A 14,765-nucleotide genomic window follows, 5' to 3' on the forward strand; every position below is an offset into this window, starting at 1 on the left:
TAAACTTGAGAATATATACTAAAACTTTCCTTTCCATCACTTTCAAGTAAATTTTTAGACTTCATCACAAGGCAAGAAATATCCATGATCTGTAACCTATCAGCTATAGCTTTGGGTAAATTCCTCCCTCATAGGAATCTCACATTCCTCATCTGCGAAGGTTTAACAACCAATTAGGACTGGTAAGGCATCCAATGAGTTAGGGTGTAAACTATTTCCTATTTAGCAAATACTTAATAAGTACAAGTCAAAGACATATTAGTCATTATAGTGTCACAGAACTTTTAACGTAATGTCCAGTTCTGCATGACTCAACAGATTTCATAAGAACATTGCACAAGCCAGGGGGACAGACTGGCTCACACAGAAGCCAGTGGCTGCTGGGACTACTGAATTGGGGACAGTCTTAGGTTGGGTTGTCTGTTGGCACAGAAACTTCTGTTCTTCAATTTCTCTGTGACCTTATGTATCAGTGGTACATCTCTCCTTTTTCATCACCCTGTCTCTCTGCTAAAGCGGAATAAAAACCTCTTGACTGATCTGGCCAATCTAATCCTTTAAAAAGGACCACAGTAAACTTAAACTTTACTTTGTTAACTATACTACTTCTCTTCCATGCACAAGCAGAATTAAGCAAGCAGTGCGCTCTGAGCACTTTTTCCAGATTTCAAATTTAATGACAAAGTGGAAACCTGGGTGTTCAGGGACAAGAATGGAAAAGAGAATCTTATTTATGTGTACCCCCTTTTTTCAATATCTCAAAGGGCTTAAGTTTGTTCTATCAAAACTTTAATAAGTTTAAAATTGGAGAAGATACAAATGTGACTTATTCTCCTATAAAGAGGCTTTGAGGAAATGAGCAAAAATTATTCATAGAAGAGGAAATCCAAATAACCATGAAACATGTGAAAAGATGCTCAATTCCTCAGTAGAAAGGAAAATGTAAATTGAAACCATATGGAAGTGACATTTCACACCCTTTCATCCGAAAGCTTTTTTAATATGGTGAAGTCAGGGATAAATGAGAATGTGGAAAATTAGGAACTCGCATGCTGCTGGTGGGAGTTTACATTACTACCACATTCTGGGGATGATTTGGTAACATCAATAAAATGGAAACTGCACATATTTGATGATCCAACAATTTCAGTTTCATACCCCCAAGAAACTCTCACACATTTGCACATGGCACCCGTATAGGAACAGCAGTGTTGAAGCCCCAGAATCATAGAATGTTCAGATGATGGGGGAGTATGGACAGAGTAGTCTATACATTTCAACAAGGTGCATCTTATAGATTTGCAAGAAAATCTGATTTTTGAAATACCTAGAATATAAAGTTATTTTATGTAAAGTTTACAAACACACAAAGCAACATTCTGAGTATAGGTTGAATACATGTATACATAAGTAGTAAAATATATAAAGAAATACATGGAATTGATAGAAAATTAAAGATAGAAGTTACTACTTTTGGAAAGGGATACTGCTGGGAGGGAGCTGAGAGATTCAGGTACATAGGAGTAGTCAATTATATTGATACTTTATTTTTGAAGCTGTTTATTATTTTATTCCTTAAACATATTAAATATTTTATACTAAATAAAATTATATTAAATATTTTATATTTTTAGTATTTTGAAGCTTAAAGTAAGACTTAGTTTTTAAGATAAATAAGAGGGAAAGGAAGTAATTTGTCAGATGTAATTTGTTAGACTCTTTGTATTAGTTATATCCTTTAATCCTTATTGCTCTTTCTCCTATTTTAGATAAACATCTAGAGAAGGTTTTTAAGTATTGAAAGATGTTCAAAGACATAAAACATTCCATGGACATTCCATGGAGAAGGGAAGAAAGTCTAGCTCATAGAAAGCCTGAGAGTTTCCCTCTTCTGTTTTAACCTGTAAGTAAGCACCTCTGACAATTTCTTTTCTCATTTATTTATATGTGTCTACTCCAAGTAGGCAAGAGCTATTCAAGTTCAAGATCTGTATCTTGCCACAGCTTTCTGCTGCTGCCAGTGCTCAGCACGTGGTAGGTGCTAGTAGATGCTGGATGCATGGGTGAATGATAGATAGTAATGTGGATGGGACAATATGATAGTATAGAGAAGATATCATCATTCATTGTCAGGGATGTATTGATTTCAACAAATAAAAATCAGTACAGACCAGAAAAAGTAAATAAAAAACAAAGTACTTAGACTCAGCTGCAAGATGAAAGGGAGCTACATTTTCTATTATGGGGGCAAGGTAATTCCCTTCAAAGTGGTAATTATGGGAGATGATTCTAATTTGAAACTGGTTTCCTAATTGGTGTTTGGCTTTTAGAAATCTCACAGGCCTTTAATTTATATATATTTTGTTTAAGTCTCCTATAGCTCACCCCCACCATCAATCACTCCCCAAAATTCTTCCTTAAGATGGAGAAGGTGAGTCACATAAATGGTCAAAAAATTACAAGCTACTACCCAGAACATTATTTTGCCATCCAAAATCTCAAAACATATGAAAATGTATAAAATAAAAAAATAACAAAGTTTTCTGCTCAAATGTCACTGTTCAGATGTTCCCTGAGCATCTAAACTAAAACAGCAACCTTCCAGCACTATTGCTAATTAACTCCTTCCTCTGATTTACAATTCCTAGAAATGACATAAAATTTGCTTGTTGCTGTGTTCATTAAATTTCATTCTCTCTACCCCATATATGCATTCTCCAAGAGGTGGGAACTTTCCCTACATGGCTTACAGATAAACCCCTGGTGCCTGAAACAATGCCTAGAAGGTTAAGTCCTAAATAAATGTATATTGAATGAGTGAATCACAGACTATATCTTGTATTTGAAGTAATAATCTTTAGCCAGGTTTTAACATTTAACTTTAAATGCAAGTCTTATTCTGTGACTATAATTACCATATAATCAGTGTCTTCAGCTACATGGAACAACAGATGGTCTTTATTTTCTTTTTGTGCAGATTTATTGAGGTATAAGTGACAAAGAACTGCATATATTTAAGGTAGACAGTATGGTAAGGTTTGACATAAGTCAACAACTATGAAATCATCACTATAATCAAAATAATGAACACATCTATCACTTCCAAAAGTTTCCTTGTGTGCTTTGTAACCTCTTTTTTCACCTATAAGCAAGCAATTAGCTCCTTTTTGTTGATACAGATTAGATTTTCTAGTATTTTATATAAAGGAAATACAGTACATACTGTTTTTATGCCTGACATCTGTCATCAGCATAATTACTTTGAGACTTTGATATATTGCTGTTTGTATCATTAATTCAACCTTTTTTTTGCTGAGTACTATTTCATTGTATGCATATAATACAATTTATTTAGCCATTCATAAATTAATGGGCATTTGAGTAATTTCTAGCTTTTGATGATTATGAGACAGGATGCTATGACCTTTCATTTGCAATACTTTGTGAGGAGGGATGTTCCCCTTCCCCTTGAGTAGATTCCTAGGAGTGGAATGACTACACCATGTGGTAAGTATTAATGATTTTTTTTAAAAACCTGATAAAATATTTTCCAAAACAACTGTATTGTTTTACATTCCCACTAGAAATGTATGAGAAGTGCACTTAATCTATTATCTTTACCAACTTGATATGGTCAGTGTTTTCCACTTTCGATATTCTACTAGGTGTGCAGAGGTATATAATTGTGTTTTATAATTTGTATGCTGTTGTGTATTTTCACAAGCCTATTTGCTACTATGACCTTGGTTAAGTGTCCAAATATTTTATCCATGTTAAAAATTGGATTTTTTTCTTTAACAGTGAGTTTTAGAAGTTCTTATATAGTTTGGATACAACTGCTCAATGAGACATGTCATTTGCTACTATTTTCTCTCAGTCTGTGGCTTGCTTTTTATTACCAATATCTTCAAAGAGCAAAAAACCCCCAAGGTTTCTTCACTGAACAAATTTACTAAATGTCACACTCTTTGCTAGATCTCAGAATTTAGCTACGTATGTAAAAAGAAGGTGCCTTGTCTTCAGGGTGCTTATATTTTAATAAAATGAACAGTTACTATTGATCAATGCAGGAAAATGGGATTTCTGCTGGCCACATGTCAATCTATTACAAATTCTGGTGGTGGGAAATTTTATGTCCAGGTAAGGTTTTGACCCAACCAATGCAGAATCAGAGCTCCTAGAGGATTCTACAGAATCATTCTTCTACAGGCAGAATCATGTTGTAGATATGGGTCTAATTCATGTACAAAACAAGAAACAATGCACTAGGTAGTGCACACCCCTCTAGAGTTGCTCTAAGCTACAAACAACTTGAGTATTTCAGTCAGACTTCCATTTTTCCATCCTGCAAATGACTGAATATTTCATGCTACCTGGATTTAAAGGAAATAGCTTCATTCACAGTAGCTATTGAGAAATATGTGCTAAACCTATTTACATTTTTGATAAAGATTAAAACTAAGACAATAAAAGCCTAAAATAAAAAGAACATTGTGCTTATTTGCAGAACTAGCTAGAAGATGAGATTAGGGATACTACTCCTTAGCCTAGAGTTCTGCACTAGGAATGGTGGGTGGAATATATTTTCTTTTTATTATTGTTTGCTTTTTTAAATTAACATTGATTTACAACATTGTATATGATTCAGAGATATAGGTTCACAAGTATTCGGATGATTGTTGCCTTACTATGCCCACCATCAAGGCACCCACAGTCATCCACTATTGTTCATTGGGTCCCCTCCCTTTAAAAGATGTGGTAAGAGTACATTAGAAATATTGAGCCAATGTGATGATGATTCATCAGTTCTAAGTCCCGAGAGACATAATACATTATGTCGACTACAAGGTTTTGTGCTAAAATTACTGAGAGAATAAAATGGTGCTATTGATAGAAATGAAAGTTTCAGGTAGAGTACTTAGCTTTGAGTTAAATACAAATTTGATTACATACTTTAATCTTTGACATATACTACAATATTCAAATGGAAATATCCTGCAGTCATTTTGAGTTAATTTTGTATATGGTGTGAGGTAGTGGTCTAGTTTTTCCAACACCACCTAATGAAGATACTTTCCTTTCTCCACCAGATATTACTGGCCCCTTTGGAATAGATTAATTGTCCATATAAGCATGGTTTTTTTTAAATAATAAATTTTATTTTTATATTCCCCATACAATTGTAACCCCCTCATTCTGACCCCAATCCCTCCCCTCCTGCCACCCATCCCCCAAAAAGTGTCTCTGGTTCATAGTTTTTTGTTGCTTTTGATTTTCACTTTCTTATAGTTATTCATTTTCTTGGTCCCTTATTTAAGTTCTCTAGATTCCTGCTATGAGTGAGACTATCCTGTATTTTTCTTTTTCTTTCTGGCTTATTTCGCTGAGCATGATCCCTTCCAGCGCCATCCATGTTGCTGCAAATTGCATGTGTTTATCTTTTTTGAATGCTGAGTAATATTCCATGGTATATATGTACCACATCTTCTTGATCCAGTCATCTATTTTTGGGCATTTGGGCTGTTTCCAAAGCTTAGCTATTATAAATAGTGCTGCTATAAACAAAGGGGTGCAGGTGTTCTTTGGAATTGATGTTTCTGTGTCCTTTGGGTAAATACCTAGGAGTGGAATTGCTGGATCATATGGAAGCTCTATGTTTAGTAGGTCCAGAAATCTCCACACAGCTCTCCATAGTGGTTGGACCAGTTTGCACTCCCACCAACAGTGCAGAAGAGTTCCTTTTTCTCCACACCCTCGCCAACATTTGTTGTTGCTAGTTTTTTCAATAAATGGTGCTGGGAAAACTGTGTCGCTACATGCAAAAGAATGAAGCTTGACCACTACCTCACACCATACACAAAAATCAACTCAAAATGGATTAAAGAACTAGACATAAGACCTGAAACCATAAAATACATAGAAGGAAATATAGACGAAACACTATGTGATTTGCACATCAAAGACATCTTTACAGACACATCACCCAAAGCAGTGATAGTGAAGGCAAAGATAAACAGCTGGGACTACATCAAATTAAAGAGCTTCTGTACAGCAAAAGAGACAATAACAAAAACAAAGAGAAACCCCACCAACTGGGAGAACATTTTTGCACACAACACTAATGATAAAGGACTGATCACAAAAATCTGCAAAGAGCTGATGAGACTCAACAACAACAAAGAAAATAATCCAGTCAAAAAATGGGCAGAAGAGCTAAAAAGAAACTTCACTGAAGAGGAAATGCAAATGGCCAACAGGCATATGAAAAAATGTTCAACATCACTTGTAATCAGGGAAATGCAAATCAAAACTACCATGAGATACCATCTTACACCAGTGAGAATGGCACATATTAAAAAAACAAGCATGGGTTTATTTATGGGATCTGAATTCTATTCCACTGAGTGTGAGTGCATATCTGAATTTATTGCAGTGCCAGACTGTTTTGTTACTATAATATGGTTTGAGGTCAGGGAGTGTGACACTTCTTTGTCAGAATTGCTTTGGCCCTATGGAAAATAGTATAGAGGTTTCTCAAAACATTAAAAATAGATCTATTTTAGGATCTATGCAAGTAACTCCACTCCCTGGTATCTAGCTAAAAAATAAAAAAAAAAAAACACTGATATAAAGGGATACAGGAATACATGCATTTCTATGTTTATTGATGCATTATTTATAATAGCCAAGTTAAGTTATGGAAACAGCCTAAGTGTCCAATGACAAATGAGTAGATAAAGAAGATGTGCTATATATACATAATGGACTACTCAGCTATTAAAAAAAGTGAAATCTTGCCATTTGTTACAACATGGGTGAAACTGGAAGGGATTATGCTAAGAAAAATAAATCAGAAGGAGAAAGACAAATATCAGATGATTTCACTCCTCATTGTGAAATATAAAGAAAGAAAACAAAGACTAAACAGACAAAACTAAACCAGAATAAATTATAGAAATATGACTGCAGAACTGAGGATTTAAGGGGGGAAGAGAGGAGACCCAATGGCTTTTGGTGTAGGATTTTGGGTGCTTTGCTGGTGGGTGTGATGTGGTCACATACATCTGAAGAAGTGTGAATCTATGCCATAATATACAATGTGGTGAACCAACACTACATGAATAAAAAAAATATGTTAAAGTAATATAAAGTTGTATGTATGGATGTTGATTTATAATGATGCACACCTGAGACTTATAAAATGTTATAATCCTATGGTACTTCAATGAAAGAACATAAATAAAAAAGAATGCTAGCTAGAAAATGAATAATGGGAAAATACTGGAAGTATAAGATCTTCTGCAGTGGTGGAAAAAAAAGAATCTTTTATAATCTCTGATGTAGTCAATAGTTATTTGACACACAAATGGAGTATTTATAGGTTATCCTATTGCCAAGTTAGCTTATTCCATTTTCTAAGAATTCAAACAAATGGATGAAGTCTTTCTTATATTAAGACCCATATGAGCACTTTCTTATATTAAGACCCATATGAGCAGGGCCTCCCCGGTGGCGCAAGGGGTTGAGATGCAACCTATGAAGCTAACCACAGCCACTGCGGCACTAGTTCCATCCCAGCCAGGGAGCTACCCACATGGCACAGCAGACCTCTCTTGACTTACCTGCTGCTCCCCTCAGCATTGTATTTCAGTCAATCTGCATGTTCTGTTCCCTACTCTGTCTCTGGTGAATCCGCTCACCCACCCCCACACCTCTGGCCTGTACCCCAGTTCTTGTATGCATAAATAAATCTTAAAAAAAAAAGGCCCATATGAGCAAACTGTTATCTTCAACCTTCATTACAGTTCCTGGCACAGAGTAGGCACTCAAACAGTGTTTGTTTGATGGTTCTTTTGTGTTCTCAGCCAATTCAGTAAGTCTATTTTTCCATGTGTAAGCCAGATGTCTGAATAGTAACATGAATTTTTGCTGTATAAATGAAAGTAATTTAAATCGTTGTAATTGTCTATTGTGTACCTCCACTTATCTTTTTATTTTCTAAAGTATTCTGAATTTACAAAGAAAATCCTCTCATGAGATAAACAGACATTTTGAAGGTGATAAATGAGGATATTTGCAACATGATTTCCTTCTCAATAAAAGTAGGTGGGGTTATTTGTTCTGAGCGGAAAGACTTGAGGACACTGGAGGTTGTGTTTAGTGGTTGTAGAAGAGGGTACTTAAGAGCCAGTAAAAGATATATAAAAAGATTGTGGGGTCAACTAAATTGGATGTATCATGAATTTGTGGTAGACTATGATGATTCTATAATTTTTTTAGAAAAAAAATCCTATCATTATGGAAATTATGGACAAGGGGACAATGAGAATATTGCCTATTTAAGCAGAGAAAGTAGAGACAGTGTAAAATATGACACTAACTTTTTAAACCATAGAAGCTCTCCCTCTTTGGATTTCTTTATATCAGGATCTTACTTGTTCTTGTATCCTGTCAGTCCACCAATAGGTTGTGTTATCCTTATATTGATCAACATAGTAGGTAAGGCCAGCAACTGCATCTCTAGTGAGGAATCAGAATTAGGATACACCCAGGTTCAGGTTTCTATAAACAGGAAGATGGCTGATTAATGGAATGCTTAGCTCTCATTTAGGAAAGGCCACAAACTCTGTTTTGTGTATTTTCTGACACTGAGTTATCTGCCCTCCTGAGAGGGGTAGTAAGTAGACAAACATTCTTGGCTTATTATTTTCATTTTGTTTGTTTGGTTTTGTTGTTTTCTGGTTTGCGTAAGCAATACTCAGTTCCCTGCCATCACTGGTTACCCATTTTTCATCTAAAATGGGGATATAATATTTAAGTTTTTACAAGTTTTAAATGGTTGTTATCAGGATTAAGTAAGGTGATAGATCTATACTGCCTGTCTCAATGGCCAAAATAATAAAATTTTGGGTTCTTGGCCTTTCAGAATCCCTGACCTTCCTATTCATGGGAAATGTATATTCTCCCACCCTCACTCTAAAAGATACTCAGGATCTTGAGATTTAGGTATTAAAAAGATATTTAATTCACAATAGAAAAATGCCTTAGGTATTATAGGAAAATGCTCATTTGAGAAGTTATCAGAAATTAATTCTTGGGTTCTTGGTGTGTGGCAGAGGTTTATGAGAGGGAAATCATGTACAACAGTGATGCTTACATGAGAAATGATATTAAATTCGGTGAAGCTTGCCTATCTGTTACAGGTAAAAGCAACTATAAAACCATAGACTTCCCTACCTTCACAAGTACCCGCCTTGCAAGGTTTGATCTCTTTGATAAACTTACTACAGAGAGACCAGTACAATATAGAATATATACATAAGAACACTTACAAATGTATGAAACTACCCCCCCCTCCAAAAGAAAAGGAGGCCAGACAATACCAGATCTGCATGGATAGTACTCAGTTATTCTGAGAGTTTTGGGAGAGGCCTGCAAGAAATAGGGGAGAGGAAATAATAGAACATGTCTTCCCACTATTGCTCATTGTGTTGGAATTCCTTTTTACCAGCCAGGGTAGGAACAAGAAGAATGTGCTCTTACACCTGGCTGTTTCCAACGAAACAGTCTCTAAAGGAGGACAAGACACTTTAATCCTTAATTCTCTCTGGTAAGGGGTAATCAGGATTGGTGAGAGCAGTCTATGTTATTGATCTTGCACAAATACATCACTGCCATTATGGCACATAGTTCATAAAACTACTAATCAAACATTAGCGGAACTGAGAATGAGGTCGACTTTATACATGCAGGGTATATTGTCTTATTTGTGTTGTTATTGAGAGCCTCTTCTGTAAAGATGACTTTTTAGTGAACATTCACATGTCATGATTATTTCAACACATAGGGTGGTAGGTATATAATACCCATTTCCTCTTTATTGAGCTAGAGAGAAAGCTTTCTATGCTCCATATCAGACATCAGGAGAGGTGATTTGTGCCAACAGAAACATCTAAACTAGAATTTGAAATTGAGCTTGCCCACTTTAATTAAATTGTTCTAATATCTATACCTTCCATTACTTTTTTTTTACCTTACTGGACTGGCTAAGACATCCACCACAATCTGAATAGATATGGTGAAAGTGTACATGCTTGCCTGTTCTGAATCTTAAAATGTTCAGTCTTTTTCTTTAAGTAAAACATTAGCTAGCAATAAGATTTTTGTAATGTCCTTAGAACCTTAGAAGGTTGAGGAAATTTTCTTCTGCTTCCAGTTAATTTTATTTTTTCTGAGTGGATTTTGAATTCAGACAAATACTTTTACTGCTGTAGAGATGATTATATGATTTCCTTCTTTTTTTCTGATATGGTGGTAATTATGATTTGATTTTTCAAAATGTAAACCCAACCTTAAATACCTGGATTAAAACTTTAGTCATGATGTATTACTCTTTTATATATTGCTAAGTTTGATTTGCTAATACATTGCTAAATATTTTTACTTCTCTGTTCATGAGGGGTATTGGTCTGCTATTCAATATTCTTGCCTAATAGCAATGTATAAATATTTGCTGAATAAATGAATTCAGTGCAAAACATAGAACACATAAATATGGTATACTACCATAGTAATACATTAACGTACTTACAAGACAAAATATACACTTGGGGACAGATTGGGAATGATCTACTTCCAAATGTACACAGCTACAGTCTTTTCTTCACAGGGTAACTAACTTTTAAATATGTTTTATTTTGCTGATCCCTTCTTTAGAATCTTTCAATGGCTTCCTATCATTTGCATCATCAAAGCACTGGTAGACAGGACTAGTAATAAGTCGTGTGTTTTGTTGCTTCTGGAATTTTCTGCTCTATCAGGCACCCTTTCTCTCTCTCCTCCCCACTACCAACAGACTTATTTTGTGAACACACAAACAGACTTATTTTACCGGACTAATGCCTGGATTTTTCTTTTGGTCTCTGCCTAATTATAAATTTCCATTCTTTTCATGAGGAAGATTTCCATAGGCACCTAAAATGGTTTTTTATGAGCAATAAGTGAAAGAGGGCATATACCACACAGATGTGTAAGCTTGGCACAGTGCACAGGACATAGTCAAGCCTCAAAAACCAGATGTTCTTGTTATTTTGCTGTATTAATTTTGTCATCGCTGAACTTAGCACCATGTATTAGAATTTTTCAAAAATTTGACAGTGAGTTTGTAATGCTTTATTCAATGCTATAATTTTAGTTTTCACCATACTACTAGAAATTTAAGTATTCACTAAATATAAACTATTGCTGTTATCATAATTATAAAATCTTAGTGCTGGATTTTTTCTAGATTAGGTTGGGCTTATGGGTTGACAAGAAGAATGGTTCTATTTGAGGGTGAATGAAATTGTTGGACCACTGGAGATAAGAGAGTTACCATCTGGGACCCTGAAGGTGATAAGAATTCAGATGAGGCAAGACTGGCATTAGAACTATGGTACTGAGTACCATGACTTGGGAGGCTGTCTGGAGGGTCTAGTGGCCAGATTCATTATAGGAAGGTGCTCTTAAGGGAGCCACAGGACTCAATAAGAAATGATACGATACAATCAACAGGTGGAGACTTCTTTAACAAGGAAATACCAGAACTCTTGCACAACCACAGAGAGACCATAAAAAATGACTGCAACTAGATTGCTCATGAGTTAGACAAGTTGAGTTAGACTGAAATTGATTTTAAAAATTAAAATGATCAGCATTAGTTATTGAAACATTCTAATATCATACATCAGTGGGCTTGAAAATTCACATGGAAGTATTCTATAATGGGTGGTGAAGGCTAAGGAGAGGGATGAGGCAGCAGATGTGGAGACAGGCTGCTGAGAAGTTTTGTTTTACCACAGGCTGTTGGTAATCAGTTCTTGGTCAGTAAGTGACACCTGACAGGAAGGACTTGTGCTAGGCCAAGAATCTACAACTCTAGGGCCAGCCCACATAGTATCCTTAGCTCTTCCTCCTGCTTCCTCACTTGTGGTCCTGTGGGCTAAAGAAGGTGTGGAGAAATTCTATCACTGTCATTCTTGTACCTTAAAGTCATGGACAAAATTTACACTGAATCAATAGTATGTTTCATTTTTCTAGTTCCATTTTTTTTTTTTTTAAACTTAATGAACTTTCAGCTCACCTAAAAAATTCCCTACCCGTTATTCTGGGAGAACTTACAGAGTTCACAAGTCCTCTGGGTTTCTACCAATTGTCCATGCTGCTTCTTACAGCTGCCAAAGCTTTCCTCATGCTATTGTCCCCACTAAGCCTCTAAAGCAGCTTCACATTCATTAGGTAACACTTCCTCCTTCTGGTAAAGCAGGCACGCTCACTGCTATCTACACCTTTTGTATAAGCTGTTAATGACCACAAGCTCAGAAGTATCAGCATAGAAGTACACCAAGTACATAGAAGTATCTGCCTTCTATGAAAAGCAGAATTCCTTTCCCTCATTTTTGTGCTACTTTGATTCTTTGGTTCCAAAGAATACTTGTGTTCCTAATGGCTTCTGGGGCCTTTATATCCTTATAGTAAATAGTCATTGGTTAAAAGTACAAGGTAAAGCATTGAGAGATGGCATAAAGGGATCTGGGAGGAAGCACTGCAATGGCCCACTGTCTTCATCATCATCTTAGTGTTAATGTTTATTTGGCACTGTCCGTACAGGGCCCGTTACTAACATTACATGCATTCTTTTATTTTAATTTTTACCACTACTCCCATTTTATAGATGAGGAAAGTGAAGATCGCACAGATTAAAATCTTTCCCAAGGTCATTCAGAGCCTAGTGAGAGTCCAGAGGTCTTAGTAAAAACAGTGCTGAATTGAAGACAGAGCAGAGGATAATGTGCATGTCCCAAAGAGCTGGGTCAGACTTACCTGCAGTTGTGGATCTCTATCTGGCTATACGCACTTAACAACTACCCACAGAATGGAGAAAAACAAATAGATGAAAAGTCTCCCATTTGACCTCTGGGTAGTCCAACATGTATAAATCCTGCCCATGGATTCTAACTGAGCAGGGCTGTACGTATAATTAGCTTAGAGGGTCAGGGAGGAGATGAACTATAAGAAACGCAGCAGCCCTGATGATCAGCAGCTGCAGATATTTAGCTAGATAGTAGCAGCTCCTGCCATTAAAGATCTCAGAAGAGTAATTTTTCTATTATCACAGATAAGACAATTTGAATAAATGATTTTCAATAATATTTCAATAAAAGATCTCCTTAGATGGGAAAATAAATGATTTAATGAGAACGCACTTTTGTACGTAGGATCTTACTCAGAGAACTGACAGGAAGGGATTTCGTAGCATTCTCAAACCATGCAGCCCACCCAGGGACGCCATTTAGTCAGACAGTTAATGGGCAGTTGGGAGCTGAGACCTAGGGGTCATGGTAGGGATTAATTCCTTTTCCTTGAGAAAAAGCCAAGGAACATCGCCCTCCCCCAGCTCCCCAAGAAGCATGAAGTTGTGGCACAGAGACTGGTAGACAATTGTGTATCTGTCTGGTGGCCTAGTTGTAATTGGAGCCTTTAAGATCATGGCTTGTTGACCCTTGAAATTCTACCCATTGACCTGGCATGATGGGCTATTATATTTGTCTCTTGGAGTTTGAGTAGCCTTGTCTATATATAAATAGTGGAATGACCGAGTGTGTGGGAGGCACAGGTTTGAGGGACACTTTTCTTTCGGATTACGTCTCACATATTCCACGGGGCCCCTATTTTTCCCCCAGTGGAGTAGGGGCCTTTGATACTAGGTGAATTTTAAGGCAGTTTTTAGCGTGTATCATGGCTACTCTGAGTGTTCTGATTTGCTACAGGAAGAAGCCCAAGATTCTGCCAAATCAGTTACGAAGCTCCCCAGACTACTCTCATTCTCCCAGTTGGATCTTACCTTTGTTTGTGGTGAGTTGCCGGTTGCTCCATCCTCCGGTCTCCACTGCCCTCCGTGGGAACGTGGTTTTTCCTCCTGGGGATGGCAAAATCGTGCGGGCGCTGTTTCCCCCTGGGCAAGCCAGGATGATACAAATTGCCTGTGCCCTGATGGTTATGTTGACTACAGGATCCAGCATGCATCAGAATCACCTGGTAGGCTTGCTAATTACAGACCGCTGTGCCCAGCCTCATGGTTTCTGACTCTAGACTTAGGGTTTAGATTTTAACCAGTTCCCATATAACATTGATGTTGCCACTTTCAGTCCTGAACTTTGAGAACCCCTGGACAGAGAAAAGTTAAACACCAGTAGCTGCATATAATGCATCCTGCTGAAGGTTATGTATTGATGATGCAGATTGCTTGAAAAATAATTAACTGTTGACCAAACATTGGGTGAATCAGGTAAGGAAAATGACAATGGGAAAACCACGATGACTTTGGAGAATCACATCAATATTTTACCTCCTAAACTAGAAATGCAAGCATTATCCTAGATTTGTTGCTTAGACAGGAAAGCCAAATGCTGCCAATTCTCCTACAAATCTATCTCATTTTCTCTAACCAATTGCTATTTTCTGGCTTACTCTGTCTCATCACCTCTCACTTTAACTATCTCTTAACCAACTGTTTTCTCTACTTCTAATCAATTCTGCACACAGCTATAGAAACCATGATCTTAAATGAAACCTTGGTCACTTGTTTACATTTTTTCAAAGTAACAAACTTTATGCTATTATCAAATTAAGCTTAAGAAGGTTTACTTCTAGTGCTAATCCTGTTTCTAATCCATTCCCCATTCTTAGCACACTGCATATTATTCTTGCCAACTAAATGTTAAGTG

At 36.5% G+C, this 14,765-nt stretch overlaps 1 long non-coding RNA gene across 2 annotated transcripts in view; it reads right to left on the reverse strand.

The window, feature by feature from the left end:
• Nucleotides 1-13,986, reverse strand: part of LOC119238766 (uncharacterized) — a 40,094-nt gene extending 26,108 nt beyond the window's left edge. For both annotated transcript variants that reach the window (XR_008550583.1, XR_005123654.2), the window contains exon 1: nt 13,883-13,986. This is a non-coding gene — a long non-coding RNA (uncharacterized LOC119238766). The remainder of the gene's footprint in view (nt 1-13,882) is intronic.
• Nucleotides 13,987-14,765: the final 779 nt, after the last annotated feature.

Source organism: Talpa occidentalis, unplaced genomic scaffold (genome assembly GCF_014898055.3).
Source record: "Talpa occidentalis isolate TD23 unplaced genomic scaffold, MPIMG_talOcc4v2.1, whole genome shotgun sequence".
NCBI classification, from domain to species: domain Eukaryota; kingdom Metazoa; phylum Chordata; class Mammalia; order Eulipotyphla; family Talpidae; genus Talpa; species Talpa occidentalis.